Raw genomic sequence first — 19,934 nt, 5'->3', positions numbered from 1 at the left:
GGGATGCCAGTTTAATGCACCTAAACAATTAACTGCTCTGATTTAAAACATTTCAGTATGGTAGACATATTTTTGTGTCAAGAGTGTTGTGAAGGATCAACACCAGTTAGTGCACATAAACAACTCTATTTTTAAACTAGGTTATCAAATCATGCATCAGTTCCTTATAACTTCAGCCTTTTCTATGTGTCGAAAGCAGATTAGGCTTATTCACATGGCTCATGTATCAATGTGACTACATAGAATAAGTAGCATATTTATAAAAATAATGATAATCAAGACTCAAAAGTATTTCCACAATACGTTTTTCTCCTCACATGCCATTCTAAGATTTCTCAAGTATAGTGGTTTACAAACTGGGCTAACACTGGGAATCAACTAAGATGTGTACTCATTGCCAGCCTCTCCCCAACAAAGGGAGGCAGTTTGGACTGGAATATCATGCTGAGCTTTACAGGTGCTGTGAGCCTTTCCAATGAGCAATGCGACTGCAGAGGTGAGTCCCCACTACCCTCCCCCCTCCAACTCTGAGCTAGGAGGAGGGACGGCTGCTCTAAGGCTTGGAAAGCAGTTTATTACTATTTTCAGAGCTTTTGTACGAGATTAGAGACAGCCCCCACCATCCTCCATGCCACAGAGAAGCACAGAGGCTGTCAACTTGATAAAAAAAATGTGCAAGTAGTGGCAAGAACAATTGTAAACCCCTGCTCAGATATGTGTCCACCTACATCAGGGCCAACAAAATATGGCTACTGTTAGCTTATCAAATGGTAACTAAAGTACAGTGATAACATTTCTTCATAATAAAAATATGTGGATTGTGATCCATGTTCTTGCTATGTCTGAGCATTTTTATTCTGCAACTGGGACACTCTTATGTTACAATAACCTGTGAAGCCCTTACCACTACAGAGAGCCTGAATACCCACAAGAACATTTATTTGTGTTGTGAGTCCTCTGGATCACTGTCTGGAGAATCAAATGACATTTGAAGGTACAAAAGTTGACAATATTCAACATAAACAAAAGATAGTGCGAACTGAACAACAATGACATGGTTGACATCAGTTCATCTGATCACAGCAGCACTTTTCTATTTACCACAAAAACAGGAATTGATGCCTTGCATAACTATGATCATGCAGCTCATATCGTACTTGATGCTGAAGGACAGTACCTTGTCAGTCATGACTGGTTCATAAAACAGGGCAGTTCCACACTTACACATCAGTCATATTTGCCATGAGAACAGCAGTGTTTATCTCACAATATGAACAGGTTCAGATGTGTATCCTTAAGACACCCACACATAGTGGAAATGAAGACTCCTAGATTCATGATCTCTGATACTTAAGGATGTGTCTATTTCTGTAGATTGTATCCATACATGTGGTCTTCGTGTAAAACATGGCGTTTAAAAAAGCAGGATATAAAGTAATCTATCCTGAAAACAGAGGTCTGAGAACAATGAAAATACACACACCTATGGTCAAAGGCCCACAGATTTTTGCTAACTTTTATAGACAACCCTTCATTGAGTCTACTATTGACCTACTATTGAGTCTACTATTGGCGGAGGAGGGTCCTCCGTGATATCAAACTGAACTTTGGAAGTGTTCTTCAATAGCAAGGATATTAGTAATCTTTTTGATTATCATAATGAGTTTTTTAGATTCTACCTGCATGTTCTGGAAAGTCACAATGTTTCCAAACACTCAACATGTAATAAGAGACCTAAGCAATCAAAAATATGTAGCAGCTATCATGGCTTTTGCACCCATCCTGGCCTACTCTGCATGCAGCAAGCAATGTTTCATGGATCTCTAAACCTACTATCAACACAATGAATCACAATACAAAATAAAGGAATTTCTTCAGTTGGTTTCCCCTTTTCTGAAGAAAATAGGATATTATATGACCTACTTCTAAGAAACATCTACCATATTAAATGTCCAACTCAGAACCACACCTAGAACATGCTCCAATTCTTCTATCAGCCTGCTACAATAAAACGTTATCCAGCATCCAACAGAACTTCCTTGAATGCTCACAAGCAGAATGTGTCATAAAAACCCATAATGGTATTGACGACTACGTCTAAGACTGGAACCAACAGAAATCCTTCCTCTCCAACTGAATATTACTCACTTAGTGCAAAGGAACCATTGGCTTTAGCCCAATATAGGAAAATGCTTCTAAGCCACAACTACAATGTTATATTAGCAGACCTTACTGGTGTATGTCTTGTTGCCTGACTGCAGCTATTCTTGTTCTGTGCACTGTGAAGCTCAATATTTTTGAAAACACAGCTCAATTAGATACCATATTTTTGCATATATGATGTTGCCTAAGGGTAATGTTGAACAGATTATCAACTTACATAAATATTTTTTTCAATATTCTTCTTACAATATTTTAATAATACTAAAATATTTCCAAACTTACTGACTTTGAATGCACCGTTAAGAATGGGCAAACTTTTTTTCTTGTTAATATCATATTTCAGTAATGAGCCTACATAAACTGATAGTTGTGGACAGCAAAGTTGTAGAATGGTTACCATTATAAACTCAAATTCAGCAATTAAAAATTATTATACATATATTTTCCAGGAAAAATCTGGAATTTCAAGGATTCTTTTAGGTACTTGGATGATTATAAGAGACAATATTTTATAGTATGTATCATATTTCAAAATTTTGTTAATTTCCAACGCATTGTTCCCTTGTATTAAATATTCTGTTAGAAAATAAATCACATTCCAAATTGATATTATAGTTACTAAAAAGTAATTTTGTTTTCAAAATGATATGACAGTCACTAGCTTCAAACTTCAGGCAATGATTTCTCTCCCAAGAAAGTTGAACACACAGCACGTTAATATTTTCATATTATTTCAACAGTGCAGTACTACTTGGGACACTGTCTCAAAAACATAAAAACTAGACCTTCCAAGCTCTTTCACCATCATACTCTAGTCTCTATTTATCAGCATGTGTTTTTCATAAACCCATGCCACTTCTAGAATAAAAGATAGTTTAAAACTTTCATAAGAGTACTCGGGAACAACGTTCTCTCTGCAACACAAGGTAGAGTTCTGCAAACGGGCTCTACACATCCAGCTACATTTAGCTTTCAGCCTTTTTATTATCATTGTCAATGAATGGGGCCCCAGTCAAATTAAGCTGCCATTTTAGGTTAAAGACTGAAGAGCCTCTGTTGTGCAACAGAAAGACAAAAAAGCACTCCAACCAACAGCCGCAGTGTTCTAACTGGAAAAAAATCCATTAAAAATGCAGCTCACATTTGTTCTTTTTAATCAAAAAATTATATAATACTCACACATTACAGCAAACTAACTGGGTTTATAATTGGGATAAATCAGCTACCCATGCTGCTAGGGTCATAGTCACTAAGATTTTTGCCGCCGTTAGAAGGGGTGATCTGTGAGAAAACAGAAATATTTTTGTTCAACTTTTATGATTATTTTATTGTGTATCATGCTACATATACAAACACTTTCCCTTCAGAAAACAGACTGAACTCCAAAATAGAAAAAATAAATTTCAAGACAAATTTCCACAGCAAAAAAACAAAAACATATTCATTTAAAATGAATAGTTTTCACTGAAATCTACCAGCACTAAGTTGCAGGAAAGGCTCACTTCAAATAAAGAACATCTAGACCTACTTGAAAAGCACATTCTGTACCATACCAAACAAAGACAAAGTAGAATGAGTTGCCTAGTGTATATAACAATCTCTAGTAATGCAAAGGAAACTCTCCATGGATTGCTACTTTTCTTTTGTCCATTGTCCGTTTGAAACTACTTTAAAACCAAGTCCTGAGTACTAGCCAAAAGTGATCTGGAGAAACTCATCCGATTTACTGTCAACGCAATAAATCTTGAGCTTAACACCGCCACCCTAAGAGCTGCCCCCCCCAGTCAGTTTCAGGGGGTTCCTCATAGTACAGAAGGGTGTCCCCCTTATGTAATCCTACCAGGGAAAAATGAATGCAATATAATGATGGCTGCTTCTTCTCCCTGAGACTCGCCAACAGCCTCCACTCCCCACCCCCCTCATGCGCCCCCCCCCCTTTCACTTCTCCTGTGTCCGCTTCTATATTCTGCACCCACCCACCATAGCCCAAGCAGAAACAAAATCCCTGGCCAGCCTCATTTCCCTGTATGAATCAATCCTAAACACATACACTCCCTGACCGCCTGGCCTCAAACCACCTTTTCCGCTCACCCTCAAAATGGCCTTGGTTTCGGGAAGGGAGGGGGGGAAACTACGTCCACTAGGGAGACTTCTCAGCGACCCGCTCCCGATCAGTGAAGAGACACAGATAGAGAGAAGCTCGCAGGCGAAAGGCGACCGGGGGGGGGGGGGTGTACAAAAAGGGAAGCTGACTTGGTCCGCGGGGTTAAGTCTCTATTATTTTACTGCTGCTACCGCCGCCAACCCAGTACGCTTAGGTAGCGTCTCTCTCCCCTCTTCCTCCACCACCACCCTTTCTTCTTGGGCTGTTGGGAAACAGTCGGGAGCACCCCTCCCCCCAGCACACCCGGTCCCCTGCGTGTGACTCCCGTTTCACTCCCACCATCAGCCTCCTCGCTCCTCTTCAGCGAAGACAAATAACCCCAGCGCAACCTCGTGCCTCTCTTTCTCTCCCCCCCCCCACCTCTTATTTCCTCGGGTTCTTTCTCTCCTTGCCCCCACAGTACCACCCCACCGGCTCCGTCTGTCCGCACGGTGCCCCAGGGTCAGGCTCGCAAGAGATAGGGTGGGGGCGGCCCCCGCACTTTGTTAGTGCTTGTTGTGCTGCCAGGGCCGGGAGCGCTCAGCGTGGCCAGCAGGGCGGAGGGAGAGCGCTCCCGGGAAGCCGCTCAGCCCTCGCCTCAGCCCCCCCCCCCAACGCACACATCGCCCACCCTGCCGCCTCCTTTCCTCTCCCCCCCCCCCGACTTTCCCCCAACTTTTCTTCCATTTTAATCACCCTGCAAACTTGCGCTCGAGGAAAGGCGGCGGGAGGGGACGGTCAAGAAACACAACAGCCGCCAGACTCGCTCCTGCTCCCGCTCTCCGGTGTGTTCGCCCCCCCCCCCCCGCTTTACATCCTGAGAAGCTCCTCAAAGGGGGTGGGGGGGCACATGGGCTGAGCAAACAGCCCGGCGGGGAGCTTCAAGCGCACACCCGGACTCGACTTCTCTTCCCTTCCCCCCCCGACCGACCTGCTGTGGGGCCCGACCAAATGGGCAGCCGCTCCGTGCCCGGCGCGCCGCTGCCCTCTAGGCTGTGTTCGAGCTGACTCTTAAGGGCGCGGGTCACCCACCGGGTCAGGACCGGCTCAGCAGCGTCCTCCGGCGTTTGAGGGAAGTGGAATGGGGGGAGGGAGGTTAAAAAGACCGACGGAGCCTCTTCCTCCCTCACAAACACACACACACAGAGCCACACATACACGCGCACGCACCGGGAGTTGGTTTCGGCCCGACGGTCAAAGCGAAGGCAGGCGAAGATCCCCAGACCAGGGCCGGCGAAGGAAGGGAGGGGGGTCGCTGAGGGTCTTGGGGTCTCCGCCGGGTTCCGGCTCCGCTTCACTCCTTTGTGTAATTTCACTCGATTCAAGTTTAATCCGATAGTTCCCGAGCGCGTCCGCAAAAGCCGAGCGACACAACCAGCCAGCCAGGCGGCTGCCGCTGCTGCTACCGCCCCCTGCCTGTCCGCTCCTCCGCCCCCGTCGCTCGCTCGCTCGCTCCCTCCCTCCGCCCGCCACGAGGCGCGTCCCCGACACCCCTCCCTCTTGTGAGCGAGCAGCAAAGTGTGAGAGAGGGAGAGCGCGAGCCCGCAGGCTCCGCCCACACAGTGCTACACGTCATTAACCCGTCTGGCATAATTTATGCAAGAATCCAGCCCTACTGAAAGGGCGAAGGGGGGAGGGGTGGAATGGGTCAGGTCACTAACCTTCCTCCCCTCCCACCGTCCCGCCAGGCGCAGCCTCCGCAACCCACGAGGAAATTGCCCCCTCCCGGGAGGGAGAGGAGGAAGAAAGGGTGGATGGGGGAGGGGGTGCCAAATGCTGACAGGGCGCTGAGGACAGAGACGCTCAGACAAGTCGCCACCCTTCCCTCCCCCCCTTTCTAATCTCCCCACCACCACCACCAAGCGACAACGGAAGGGGAGGCGGGCAAGACAAAAAGGTGGGGGAAGGCATGGAATGGTGTTCAATGTGTAGATATCGACATGCAGCTACTGAGGAGGCGCCCTGCCTCCTCCGTCTGTCCTCTGGACAAATGGCCGAGAATCCCAGCAAGAAAGGGTCGGTATTTACAGGAGCCCCTCATGGCCTCAAGCAGTAAAAGCTTAACCTGGCTACACAAAACAGTCAGTTACCTCAGGCACACTAAAACCCTGTCCCTCTGCTGCCATGCTGTAGAGTTGAGAGAAGTTCTCTATCATACAACTCATAAATACAATGGGAGAAAGAACACCTGCAAGCAAAAAACTTTAAAAGTACTTTTCGACTCAGATAGAGCCAGCATCTCTTGAGAAAATCTGTTTGAACAATGCCCACACAATTCTTTTCAAACATGTTTTCACATAAGGTTCACAAAATACAAGTAGTGTCAAGTTAAAACATGCAAAATGTATGCATGCACCCTTTTTCCAGCTACTTAACGACACTGAGCCTAGAATCTGCCATTAGTTGCTATTTCTCACTACATACACAATGGGGGAAAGGCTGTAATGTGAATTGTTTCTAGGAATGGCTCAAACTATAATACTAAAGGAAAGGAAAGGTCCCCTGTGCAAGCACCAGTCGTTTCTGACTCTGGGATGATGTTTTCATGGCAGACTTTTTACGGGGTGGTCTGCCATTGCCTTCCCCAGTCTTTTACACGTTCCCCCAGCAAGCTGGGTACGCATTTTACCAACCTCAGAAGGATGGACGGCTGAGTCAACCTTGGGCCGGCTACCTGAATCCAGTTTCCGCCGGAATCGAACTCAGGTTGTGAGCAGAGAGTTCAGACCACAGTACTGCTGCTTTACCACTCTGCACCACGGGGCCGCTCTATAATACTAAAATACATGGCCATAAAGTGAACATTAACTTTAGAATGAGTATCATGAGATTCCCCAACTGTTCATAGTGGAGTCATGCCCACAAATAAAGGGCAAGATTGGGCAGCGGATCACTAGTCTTACAATGAGAACAGTAACATTTACTATTTATTAATCTCAAGACAGCATTACTGATGTAACTAACATGAATTTGAGCAGACTTCAGACAATGGTAGAAGACAGGAGGGCCTGGCGTGACTTTGTCCTTGGGGTTGCAAAGAGTCAGACTCAACTGTGCGATTGGACAACAAATCTCAAGTAAACTATACTAACTATTAATATGAAAACAGGACCTCAGTCCTCATATCCATTGCTTTCCCTCAGGACTTCAGACCTCATATCCATTGCTTTCCCTCAGCCCTTCTAATGCTAAACCAAATGGCATTTCTCACATTCCCAATAATTTTGGTTCCTTGACAGTTTTAATTATTGTCCCAAACAGATACCTTGTATTATATGCAGTTGACAAGATCTCTCTGCTACACACTTATTAAGGGTATTAAGTTTTCAATAGGTAATGATAGTACTATAATTCAGTTGGCCCACACAGTTGGCCTACACTTAGACTTCATATTTCACCATGGCTAGCCTGCTGTAAATTCAAGTTTAAAATTTTACATTATAAGAACCATATCTGCACATGCGATCTCAATCATATACTTCATATTGGAGTAGAAAACCACCCCCTGGCCCTGACCTAGATAGCCCAGGCAAGCCCAATCTTGTCAGATCTCAGAAACTAAGCAGTCATCCCTGGGAGACCTCCAAGAAATACCAGGACTGGGAGGCAGAAGCAGAAATATAAGCCACCTCTCTAAATGTCAAAGACCCACTAGGGGTTGCCAGAAGTCAACCATAACTTCCAGGTATCTATGCACCCAAATAAGAAAATCACCCCAGGATCCATATTTAATAACTGACTTATTAGAATCCTATTTCTTCTATAAGCACACTTGGGAAACATCGATAGACTAGACATCTGCAACACTTTATGATGAGACAAAGGCCAATTCTGCACTAGACCTTTAATCCTGGTTCAGCCTTGCCCCCAAACTGATTTTCTACACTAAAATCACAGAATCACAAACTCATACAGTTGGTTTCTATGATTCCATGATTCAAGTGTAGAATGTCAAGTTTCGAGCCAGGACTAAACCAGGATTAAAGGAACTGGGCTAAAACACTTCTGTGTCACCTTTCCATCCATTTCTGGGTCGCCAAAGCAGAATAGGTGCTGTGTTTACTAATAAGTAATCTATATTAAGATTACAAACACATATTCTGAGATTTCTCTAGCCGATATCTAGAACAGGTTTCAGAACTATTTTAATGGTTATCGAAAAATCAAGAAGTTAATGAAGGTTAGTCAAAGTTAATCTAGTCAATATGTGGTTTCTAAGCTTTCCTCCCCATATTAAAAGAAAAGCTCTAAGAAGTACAGTACTGTGCTTCACAGTAATCAAACAAAATATATAATAAATAAATAAGTCTAGGACTAGGTCGCAATCTGTATCTAACCTACATCAAAAATAGTGCAGAAAGAGATAAAGTATTACTGTTCCAAACTAGAAGACAAAATATAAGTTGAATGTAACATTGCTGGAACAATAGTTTTAAGTGATCTAAAGGAAGCAAAACATAATTTTAAAGAGAATATGTAGAGCCATGCCCTATCAATCTGTGCATCTCAAATATTTGGAAGCCTCTATTAAACAGGTAAATAAATGATCATCAGGAAATAAACAAGCCGGAATTATCAAGGTTTTATGAAAAAACCATAAATGTAAACTAGCTTTCTGAGCTGATGCTGAAACATAAACCCTTGGATCTTATGAACAAGTTCCCTGCATTACAGATAATCTCTGTCACAGAGCATGCTTCCTCTTCCACAAGATAACAGATTTCAATAGGTCCTTGTGCAAACAGAAGTTTTGGTGGAATAAAAACATGCTGCATGGAAGGGACTATGTAGCATCGAAGAACCTTGTTCATAGGATCCAAGCCTGTATTCCTAGTTTACCGGTAGTCCAAATATTAAAGCTCTTGTGCCTTAATTCATCTAGCATTCCAAGACTGCGTCTTCTCAGATTCTACTATCAAATGTCACTATCTGCTATGACACAGATTTCAAAGAACTTTATATTACAATATGAATTTGGAACACCAATATGAATTTAGAAACGTGAGAACAGCCAAAAGCTTCTTTAACCATACAGGAAAAATAGAATCACATCTATGAGCAAAGAATAGCACCTTTCTTGTTGGACCAGTATAGTACCCACATGAAACACATGCCACAACAACCAAAAAGCTGAAGTTTTTACACACAAGAAGAAATAGCCTGTTGATTCTTTGGAACACCAAGGTCCATACGCCTTTCAGACAGTCTCTAGTATTATTAGCCATGTCGAGTATAAAAGTCCAAAATATATTCCTTCTCTTACATAAAGCCAGCTCCTAAATCTGTGATAAGTAGGAGAGAGTTTGGAATAGTGATGAGCAGCTGGACCAAACATCACCAAATATTAATTTGGGCAGAATAATGTAATATATAAATTACATGATCATAGGAGGGAAAGGCAAGGAAATTCACCTTTATATTCTTTTTGTTTTGATAAATGTAAGAACATTTTAAAAAGTAGTGAATGTGTCTATATTATTTCCCCACTAGGCCCCACAGTGTTTCATTCCATACATTCATAATCTGTAACACTAACACATATTTACTTAATTTATACTCCACTTTTCTCTCCAACTGTGACCCAAAGCAGCTTACATCCTTCTCTCCTACATTTTATCCTCACAACCCAGTGAGGTTAGGGCTGAGAGAATGTGACTAGCCCAAGGTCACCCAAAAAGCTTCCATGGCAAAGCAGGAATTCAAACCAAGGTCTTTCAGATCCTAGCCTGACATTCTAACCACTATACAGCCCTGGTTCCCAAGATATGCTTGTTTTTCCAAACTCTTTATACCAATCATGTTGCTGAATCCCTGGCTTCAAGGATATAAATATGGAGATACTCTGTTCTCTATGAAAAGTACTAGGCACAGGGGGAAATGTTTTGTTTGTAGGGAGCAATGCTTATTGGGAAGGAAGAGACAGAGGTATGCTACATTTGAACAATCCTTGGATGAAGAAGAAGAAATGGGATTTATATCCTGCCCTCCTCTCCGAAGAGTCTCAGAGCGGCTCACAATCTCCTTTACCTTCCTCTCCCACAACAGACACCCTGTGAGGTGGGTGGGGCTGGAGAGCGCTCTCACAGCAGCTGCCCTTTCAAGGACAACCTCTGCCAGAGCTATGGCTGACCCAAGGCCATGCTAGCAGGTGCAAGTGGAGGAGTGGATGATAGACCGAGTCTGCCAGGCAGCATCTGAGAGTCAGTTTGGTGTAGTGAGTAAGAGCATGGACTCTAATCTGGGAGAATCATGTTTGATTCCCCACTCCTCCTGCTGGTGTGGCCTTGTGTCAGTAATAAGTTGTCTCAGAGCTGTTTTCGAAAGACCTCTCTCAGTCTCACCTACCTCACAGGGTGGCTGTTGTGCAAAGGAGAAGAAAAAGGAGATTGTAAGTCACACTGATCCTCTGAGTGAGTAATGTCTTCTCCTCGCTATGAGTTTGCAATGCAATCGGTGACACTAACACAAGACAGACAGACTTGGAGCAAAACCACACAAGTGAAATCAGTGATAAAGATCTGAGAAGCTTGTTTAGATATACCAAGGGCCAAACTAGTTATGACAGGGTGTATTAAAACAAGTCTGCCTATTCATATGCAATGAAACCATGAAGTCATGTCTATTTTTGAAAAAAAATTTCATCTCGTCTTAGTACATTCCCATACATGAGGACTCTGCCTTACTACATATTAATTGTGCCCACTACCTATTTTTTTAATTGGGTTGCCAAATGTCTCCTCATGAAAGCATTCTGCCTATAAAACATGTTCCCCCTCATCTCTGTTTCTTCATTAACTGCCTATCTAGGGGAAAATCTCAAAGATCTTCCTCAGCTTCACCTTCAATGTATCCAATTCCTCATCCTTTACTACATCTAGTAATCAAACATCCCTTTTGATCTTTTTCTCTCAGCATTTTCCAAGGGTTCAAAGATGGGTACCTTTCATGGTTTGTTTTCAGGTGCACAATTTTAATATATCCATCCCATTTCATTTACTCTGTGTCTTTTCATGTTTAAAAATGCCCACTTGTGTACAGAGAATAACACTGAAGCACAACTTCTTATAGTGGACTGATCTTAAAATTAGTCTAAGAGACAAGTAGCTCAACATGCCACCTCTGCATGTCATGGTTTTCAGGTATGACATGTCAATAACATACTGTACCTGCTTAACCTGACAATAAAATATGAAGGGGTGATTGAACCAAACACGGTTTTTCTCTAGTCAAATATATTTCTAACATGTTGTCAACTCATCTCTCAGAACAATCAACAGAACTCATTTTGAAGAACACATATGTTTAAACAAGCCAGTCTTAAACATTTTCAAAGCTTTAGATGGCTTTTTAAAATTGTTTGGAAGTGCAATGCTAACTGTTTATCCAGTACCATTCCGCAAAGGACCTCAGGGCAATGTTCTCCACTTCGCAAGATAAGCTAGGCTGAGAATGACAGACACAAGGTCATCCAGAAAGCTCCATGGGCAAATGGGGACTGAACCAGGCTCTCCCAGATCCTAGTCCACCCACTACACTACACTGGTTCTATGTTTTGTTCTAGTACATAGTATAAATGTGTGTGTGTACATGTCAATATTAACACACAATACAGAGTCTGAAAAACTGAGGTAATTATCGTACCGTCTGTAACTATGGCTCCCATTGGCCAGATGCCAATGTACAGTGACATTTATAATTAATCCTTTAAGGGCATATAAGCCTAGAAAAGTTATGTCAGGATGTGTAATCAATAAAACTGTTCTTAGGGTGATCTAGCACTAAAATCCTATTCATAGGATCTGGGCCTATGATATTGTCCCAGGCAATATTATAAAGATAGCAGATTCAGACATAATATCCATTAGCATAAATCTCACAGTCAACATATACCAAGATCACAACAAATTATATCAGAACTACCCACAGCATTCAGAAATTCTGGCCCGTTAGAAGAATAAATACTGTTCTTTAACTCACCCTTCTACTCTATTCTTATATATCCATCAAAATCAGATTCCAGATTTTCAGCAACTTAAAAGAGTTAACACGAACAAAAGAGTTAACACCAATAAAAGTTAACATAGTAGTATTTGGTTAAAGTCCTTTGAAATGCTTTTTTTAAAGTGACAGTCATAGATATCATTCAACCTGTCAATTAGCAAAACTTATAAAGTATGAAACACTGAATATACTTTGTTGACTTGTTAGTTTTATTACATGTAATCAAATAGCCCATAGAGGCCCAAAGTAAACCAAGATAGACTTGATACTGTGCTGCAAAAACGTTGATTAAATCTCTTAGTAGGGAAAAGGCTATCACTGAAGATCAGTGCAAAAACCCTTAATTTATTTTGCCAACACCTCCAGCGCATAATGACTGAAATGCCAGTCAAATGCCTTATTGTGTGAAGCCGTTGAACTAGTATATTAGCCGTCACATTTAATTCCCCGAATATGATTGCCAGTCCACAGAGTCTTTGCAGCAGGTATTTAGATATCAGCACATGAAACACAAGTTTACTTTAAAACATATACAATGGATATTAGAATTAACCAGTATTCTAAAATGTATTTGTATACACCTTCAGTAAAAATAGAACTAAGATATAAATGTAATTTTGTAAATCAAACTATCTTTGACTCTTGCCCTGAAGAAAATGGTGACTAATGCTCTCAAGTCATTACTCAACAGCAAAGTTACACTCAGGTTTTTGCTAATTTCTGAAAAGTCTGCTTAATTTTCACATAATGTACAGTACCAACTAGCACTCATCAAAAAGTTATGCTACTTAAAATATGTCTCCCTCTCCTCTGATTATATTGTTTCCTTGGGAATTAATACTCGGGGTGGTGGGGGAGAGGAGAACCGATATAATGCAAACAGTATGGATATTTTGGTCAAGAGGGCTTATGGGAAATACAGCATGAGTAAGCCTGCAATCCTAAGGACATTTTCTCAGGAGTAAGCATTAGAACTGCTTAGGATTGCTCCTGACAACTGCTAGTTCTTTTATAAACTAGAGAAAGAATAGAAAGGGATAAAATAGAAAGAGATAAAGGAAAACAGGATGGAAGAGGGATGGGTTGAACATGTTGGGGGTGACAGAAAAAGTTTTAGAAGGCAACATATCCCAGTACAGAATGTTTCCAAGTTAAACAAAACAGACTACTAAATGTGTTCCCCAGAGAGCACTTTGGTCTGGATCACAAAATCTGCTAACAATCCCCGGCCCTAAGGAGGCCAGGCTTCTGACAACTAGAGCCAGGGCCTTCTCTGTAGTGGCCCCTCCTTGGTGGAATGAGTTGCCTGAAGAAGTTAGGGCCCTGCGAGAGCTCATACAGTTCCACAGGGCCTGTAAGACGGCACTCTTCCACCAGGCATTTGCAAACTAGGTTGTCGGCCACTACAGTCCTCAGGGAACATCTGGACCACCTCTTGCAAGCTGCCCTAAAGCAGCAGCAGAAGGGAACACCTAATAACAGAGAACATAACTTTGAATTTAAGATCATAGCATCAGAATGTTAAATTTTTATGTCTTAAACAGTTTCATGGCTTTTATGTTTTTATATGTTTTATACTCATGCATATGCATGAGCATGTAAGCCGCCTTGAAGCCGCCTCGGCAGGGAGGGCGGGATATAAATGGAATTAAATAAATCAATTAAATAAATCAATATATTTGTGACAATAGTATCTGACATTTCATGAACAGAAATGTTTAGTGACAGAATCCCATTAAGGGCAATGCATGTTGGGAATGGCCCACACACTAGTCATATGACCCTGAAATATGAGGTACCAAAGGCATACTCTCCTGCCCTGGAAAAGTAAAAAATAAAGTAGGTATATCTAATCAAAATAAAAGCCAAGCAATGCACAAGCTACTATGAGCAAGCAAGACCAGAGGAAATCATGGTTTTAAAAGACTTGTCAAACAGTATAATACATATGTAACTAGCTAGGAAGATGTCTACACTTTTATCTCATACCACAGCACGTAGCTGAGGCTACCACATTGATCAACTACAGCAGGAAGTGTTCATGTCTATTTCCCCTTTTTGAGGAAGTCAGAATTTGTTATAATACCGGTTGGTTTTTCATTATTATTTTTTTAAAAATCCTGAAGCATAACTTTGCATTCATTATTCTCTTCAAACAATGCAGGCACATTCAAGCCAATGTGTTCAAGTTCTTCTACTGATATAGCTTAGCAGTGTCATCTCAGGAAGGATGAGTAAAGAGTCAGAACTGGATTAAGTCTAGAGTAGGATTGTGACAGACTTCCTGAAATTGAAAGATCTAGATAACTTTAAAAAAAAAATCCTAACTGAATCACTCAAGCATGTTACAAAATCTTTTCTGCACAAAATGCTGCTGCAGCTGCCTACAATAGTTACATATGTGGAAGATCTGTAAAGTCTGCTTGTACACATTCAGCACAAGTATTAAGTTATCCCTAAACAATATTATAAAAAGTATGACATACACACCAAGTCTCACACAGAAAGAACAGAAAAAGTCCAGACCAGGGGTGGCCAAACAGCAGCTCAGGAGCCACTTGTGACTTTCACACATATTGTGTGCAATACTCCCTCTAAACTGTGGAGTCTTGTGAACAAAAGCTCTACTTTGTGAGCTATTGGCATTAAAGTTGTGAGCTACTGCTTAAATTAGTTGGGGTTAACATCCAGTCTGAAAGAGAATCCAAATGAACTTGAAAGGTCTTCACTTGCATGTTGAGCCTATACTCATTGCTGCTGAAAGGCATAAATTACCTTTGGAAAGAGTTTCAGAACTAGTAGACCAGAGCTTTGGTCACAGATAATTAAAAAGTGTAAGTATTAACTTTAAAGCAGTTTAGTAAGCAGAAAAGGATGCATACCCTGAAGATACCTAACTGACAGAGGGGAGAACAATCTGTAACCCCTTATCCCCAGAACACGCCCCCCCCCCCCCCGATCCATTTATCCCTAACTGTTCACAAGCTTCATGTAGTCCAAAGCGTTAGTTCTTTTCTATTAAGGCAGCAGGAATCCTCCAATGCCCGGTATCCCCCGGTCTTCAAGTTCTTCCCTCCCACCCATGCCCTCTTCCATTCCAGCTAAGTCATCACCACCCAACTTCCGCTACTCAAGGTGCTTTCCTGTCCCACGTGCTTCGCACTCCCACTAGGAAGCGCCCATCTCCCTCCGTTGGGATAGTCCTACAACCTCCCTCACGCCTCTCTCTCTCTTTTTAAAGCCACGGCAACCTCAGCGCCTGCAACGTCAGAGGCATCCATACTTCCCGCCTTTCTCCTCGCACACACCTATCCCGAATTCTCCTCCACCTCCCGGGATTCCATTCCCCGCCTCCTTGTTGCACTCGATTCTTTACGTCACCGTCTCAGGGTTTTCCTTTTCCCTGACGGCACTTTCTCTACCGCGCCGATTGGTTGCGGTCTGGAGCCAATGGAAGAAGATAAACCCCTCCCCTCTCGTGCGCGGGGCGGGCGGGTCTCCCAGTCCCTCGGGAGAGGGCGTCAGTTGGAGAAGTGGGCGGGGAAAGGGAGGGGAGGGAGAGAAACTCTCGAGCACCAGGTGGCGGGGGGCTAATCCTGTAAATGCGCGAAGAGGTACTTGTGGTGATTTAAAGGCGCAGGGCAAGCGCGGCCGAAAAGGCTCAGTGGCAAAAACAAAAAAAACACCCAACGGGTGTTAAAGCAGGACAATGAACCATGCTGCGTAGGGCAAGCTCTAGACTACTGAATCTCGGCATTGATTCCTGAGGCGGTGAAGAGCGAAGTGGCCTTATTTATTAAAAGACCCCGCAAAAAGGCAAGGCACGTCCCCTCGACCCTCGTTCTGGTCCAAAAGGAAACCTCGCACATCCTTCCAATAGCGGCCAACGGACACTCGAGAGGCAGATACAGAGCGCTTGCTGCCCCCAGTCCACACGGGGAGGAAGCGTGCCCCGCAAAAGCCTTAGTCCCAAAAAAGCAAAGGCGAGTCATATACAGGCCACTAAGACCCCCATCCCAGATCGTGAATCTTCTGCTTTCAGTCTCTCAGATACAGGGCGACCGAAGCTCCCTCCGAAGTCAGGAAACGAAAGAACTGGTCGTTCCTTCAAGGCGAACCTCGCAAAAGATCGCGGCTGCAGTATCAAGTGGTGACTGGTGACCGCTTTTACAACACGTGTGAAAACTGAAGCCTTCTTTCTTTCATGTATCTTCACGGCAGCAGCTTTGTGAAATGAAGCACCTTTAATCCCACTTTACAGAGGGGAAACTGAGGCCAGTCATCCGCATAACTAATTGGATTCGAACTCGCATCACTCAAATCATTCGACGCTTCGCTCTGCCTCTCTCCTGCCCATATTGTATCCTAGCCAGTCTCGGGAGTGCCAATATCTTAATTTAAAATAGTTTAATCGCAAGAGCATCCTGTTAGTCTATTGCAGGAAAACCAAAAAAGAAGTGATACCCTAACAAATAAAGTAAAATTGGTTCTCTGTAGCTTCTGGAAAGCAGGGCAAAAATGGGAGGTGGGGCTCTTCTCCTTCCCTCACTCTCCTTGGTAGCTGCCTAGCAGAAAACATTTGGGTTCTAACCCAATTATGAGATGGTTACTATAAACCTTTGTAATACTATTTACTTTATAATACCTGAGCCTGCCCTGGCGTGAAAGGTGGGATATAAATCTAACAATAAATACTATATGTGTAACACATGCCACTATCTGGCGAGGGATCTTTTAATCAAAATGTCAATTGATGTTAAATTTCAGAGATACACAGAGTCACTACTGATAATCAAAATATTAGTAATTTCTGAAGCCTGCACCTGGTTTTTCCTTTATTAGGAAATGGCACACATAAGGCCACACACCAGCATCCTTTGCAATTTACAGTGCAATCCTGTGCCAATTTACTCCAATCTAAACCCAATGAAATCTACAGATTTAATATTGGAATAACTATATAGGATTGCTGTTGAGTGTACTGGCACTAATTTATACATGTTTTTCACTTGTTCACTTAATTGTTCACAGTAATTCACTTCATTCCCCTTTTTATAAAGCATTTCTAAGAGGCCTTTAGAACCATAAACTAGTCTGGTTATCCTAGCATCCCACATTTCCCAGTCCACCAATATACCTTCAAGGTTGCATTTTCTTTTTTGAAGAGCCACATTTGAGTAAGAAACGTCAGGACTCTGATCCTATATGTACTGTAATGTCAAGATCATGTAATAGTTTAGCTTCTTAATATAGTTTAATCCACTTGCTGATGGGAGAGGCTCAAAGGGTATGTAATTCTCTGCACACATAGCATCTGCTGGGTAGTGCAGGCTGCGCATGAATGGCTTATGGCTGAATCCCCACCGAGGAAAGAGAAGTGTTGGCACACTAAAAAGGTGTACTTTCATTCTCTGCCAAAAGACTAAAAGTTCGTTGGAGCGCAGTGTTGTTTTTTTAAATATATATATATATTTCAATTCTATATTTCATTTTAATATTAGAGAATTTGGAATCTGTAATTTAAAGAAAATGAAACTTTATTGATCCAACTAGTTTTAAGATGACAGGAAGAAAGCTAATTCTTTTGAAATGTATTCGTGGAGTTTTATGGATACCATGGACTGCTAAAAAAAGACAAGTGGTTTCTAGATCAGATCACACCTGAACTCTCCCTAGAAACTAAAATGACTAAACTGAGACTTGTGTATTTTCATCACATTATAAGACAAGAGTCTCTGGAAAAGCTGAAGGCATCAGGAAGAGAGGAAGACCCAGCATGAAATGGATTGACTCAGTACATGAAGCCATGGCCCTCAGTTTGCAAGACCTGAGCAAGGCTGTTAACATTTTGGGAGTCATTAAATCATTGGGTCACCATGGCACTTAACACATGGCACTTAACACAAAGTTTTAATATTGAAAACCAACCTTTAAAATTACACAAAACTCTTCATCAGGCACAAAGAATGAAAACAAAAATGTTCCAGCTCATATTAGTACTGATCTTAGTGCATCTTTCAGCAGTGCTTCTCTCTTCTGATCCTGAAAACACTTCAAGGATAAGTGAAAGGCATGGCTCAAGCACTGACAGGCAGTTACAGTAACTATTTCACAGTGAAAGACGTCCTGTTTCAGGTAGTTAACACACACACTTCAAACTATGTATACTTTTGCAGAAACCCATATAATCGCCATTATATATGTAATATTTTTGAAAACAGGTTGCATGAAATAGTATGAGACCCACAACAAAGTAATTCTGTCCATGATCTCTCACAAGCAATGATTCCAAGCTGCAGCATGGGTGACAAGAGTTGCTGCAGAATTGATATTCAAATGTATGATACATATTTTAAGCATATTTCTGAAATATCACATTTGCTTTTGGTGATTTTAAGTTGCTAAAAGATGTGAGGTAGTACCTCTGGATTAAAAGTTGATGCTACCCATTTCTATATGCTTAAGTCTAAACAGAACTCTAAATCAGGGGTGTCAAACTCATTTGTTATGAGGGCCAGATCTGACATAAATGAGGCCTTGTCAGGCCAGGCCATGTATATACCTATTTAAGATTAGGGAGCAGAGATATAAACTTTTTAAAGGACACAGACAAACAAACAAAAACCCTTAAAACATACTTAAAACATTAGCACTTGCTCTTAAAGGTTGCTTTCTTTATATTTCTCCCATGGGAGCCAGGAACTGTGCAAAGGACTCTCTGGGTCTTTCCCTTCCTCCCCAGGGAGAGGAGCCTCAACATATGGAGAAAATCAAGATTTTGCTCTGTAGTTCCTGTGCGATTCAGCAAGCCTTGCAAAGCAAGCTGAGATGCAGAAGGAAGCAAGAGAGAGGGAGGAGGAAGCAGATGACAGCCAGTTGCTTGGGGGCCTGATTTGTCCCCCAGACCACGTTTGACACCCCTGCCTAAATATTGTCCATTTTTCTTACTACTTAACATTTTTTTTTATATTTATATATTTAAATTTTTCTAAGGAAACTTTCCAGGTTTTCTTACTAAGGTAAATTTCCACTTTTCTTAAAAATGAGCAATATTATAAGGAATAGTGACTTCTTTAATCAAAGTTCCTTTGACAGACCTATACCCCTACAGATTTAGAGAAAACTAACTGCATACTAGTTCAGTTTCAATCACCCCACACAATAGTGCGCAATGAAGTTTGCTTAACAGATCTTTTTTAACTGAAGTCAAGCCCGCAGTAGAATTTTCTTTCAGCTGCTAAAACAAGCAGGGAATAAACCCCTGGCTTAGACTATCCCTTATTGTAGCCTGAATAGGGTAATATACTGTAATTGGTTTTCCACATTTGCCAAGAGTCTGTTTCCTCTTACCATCCACAATATTTAACACAGAGGTTGTAACAAGTCCAAAAATAATAAAGTCTGTCCCATGAATAGAAATGATAGATCTATAACATGCTGCTTTTTGTCATGGTCTTGGCTTTGTTGAAGTCTGTTACTAGTTTTTATTACCAAATGATGTGGTTTCTTTCATGCTTTGTAAACCCAGTAAGGACTTTTTTCATCATCTACTTAGATAGTACTAACATGGATTATTTACATACTGAGACTTCAGTGCTACAATAAAACAAAGTTAGTAAAGTATACT

At 41.9% G+C, this 19,934-nt stretch overlaps 1 protein-coding gene across 9 annotated transcripts in view; it reads right to left on the bottom strand.

Annotated features, from left to right (window-relative positions):
- The window catches only part of LOC132575191 (chromodomain-helicase-DNA-binding protein 7-like), a 313,791-nt gene extending 308,067 nt beyond the window's left edge, over positions 1–5,724 (bottom strand). For 4 of the 9 annotated variants that reach the window (XM_060243733.1, XM_060243739.1, XM_060243741.1 and 1 more), the window contains exons 1-2: positions 5,477–5,724; positions 3,343–3,444 (exon numbers count right to left, since the gene is read on the bottom strand). The gene's annotated coding sequence lies outside the window, so the exon portion shown is untranslated. Of the gene's footprint in view, positions 1–3,342; positions 3,445–4,254; positions 4,271–5,002; positions 5,095–5,237; positions 5,437–5,476 lie in introns of those variants that run through there. The other 5 variants (XM_060243735.1, XM_060243736.1, XM_060243737.1 and 2 more) reach the window with 5 other exon arrangements.
- Positions 5,725–19,934: the final 14,210 nt, after the last annotated feature.

The sequence above is a fragment of the Heteronotia binoei genome, chromosome 7 (genome assembly GCF_032191835.1).
Source record: "Heteronotia binoei isolate CCM8104 ecotype False Entrance Well chromosome 7, APGP_CSIRO_Hbin_v1, whole genome shotgun sequence".
NCBI classification, from domain to species: Eukaryota; Metazoa; Chordata; class Lepidosauria; order Squamata; family Gekkonidae; genus Heteronotia; species Heteronotia binoei.
Note: the sequence above shows the minus strand (reverse complement) of the source record. Positions and strands in the feature narration are given on the sequence as shown.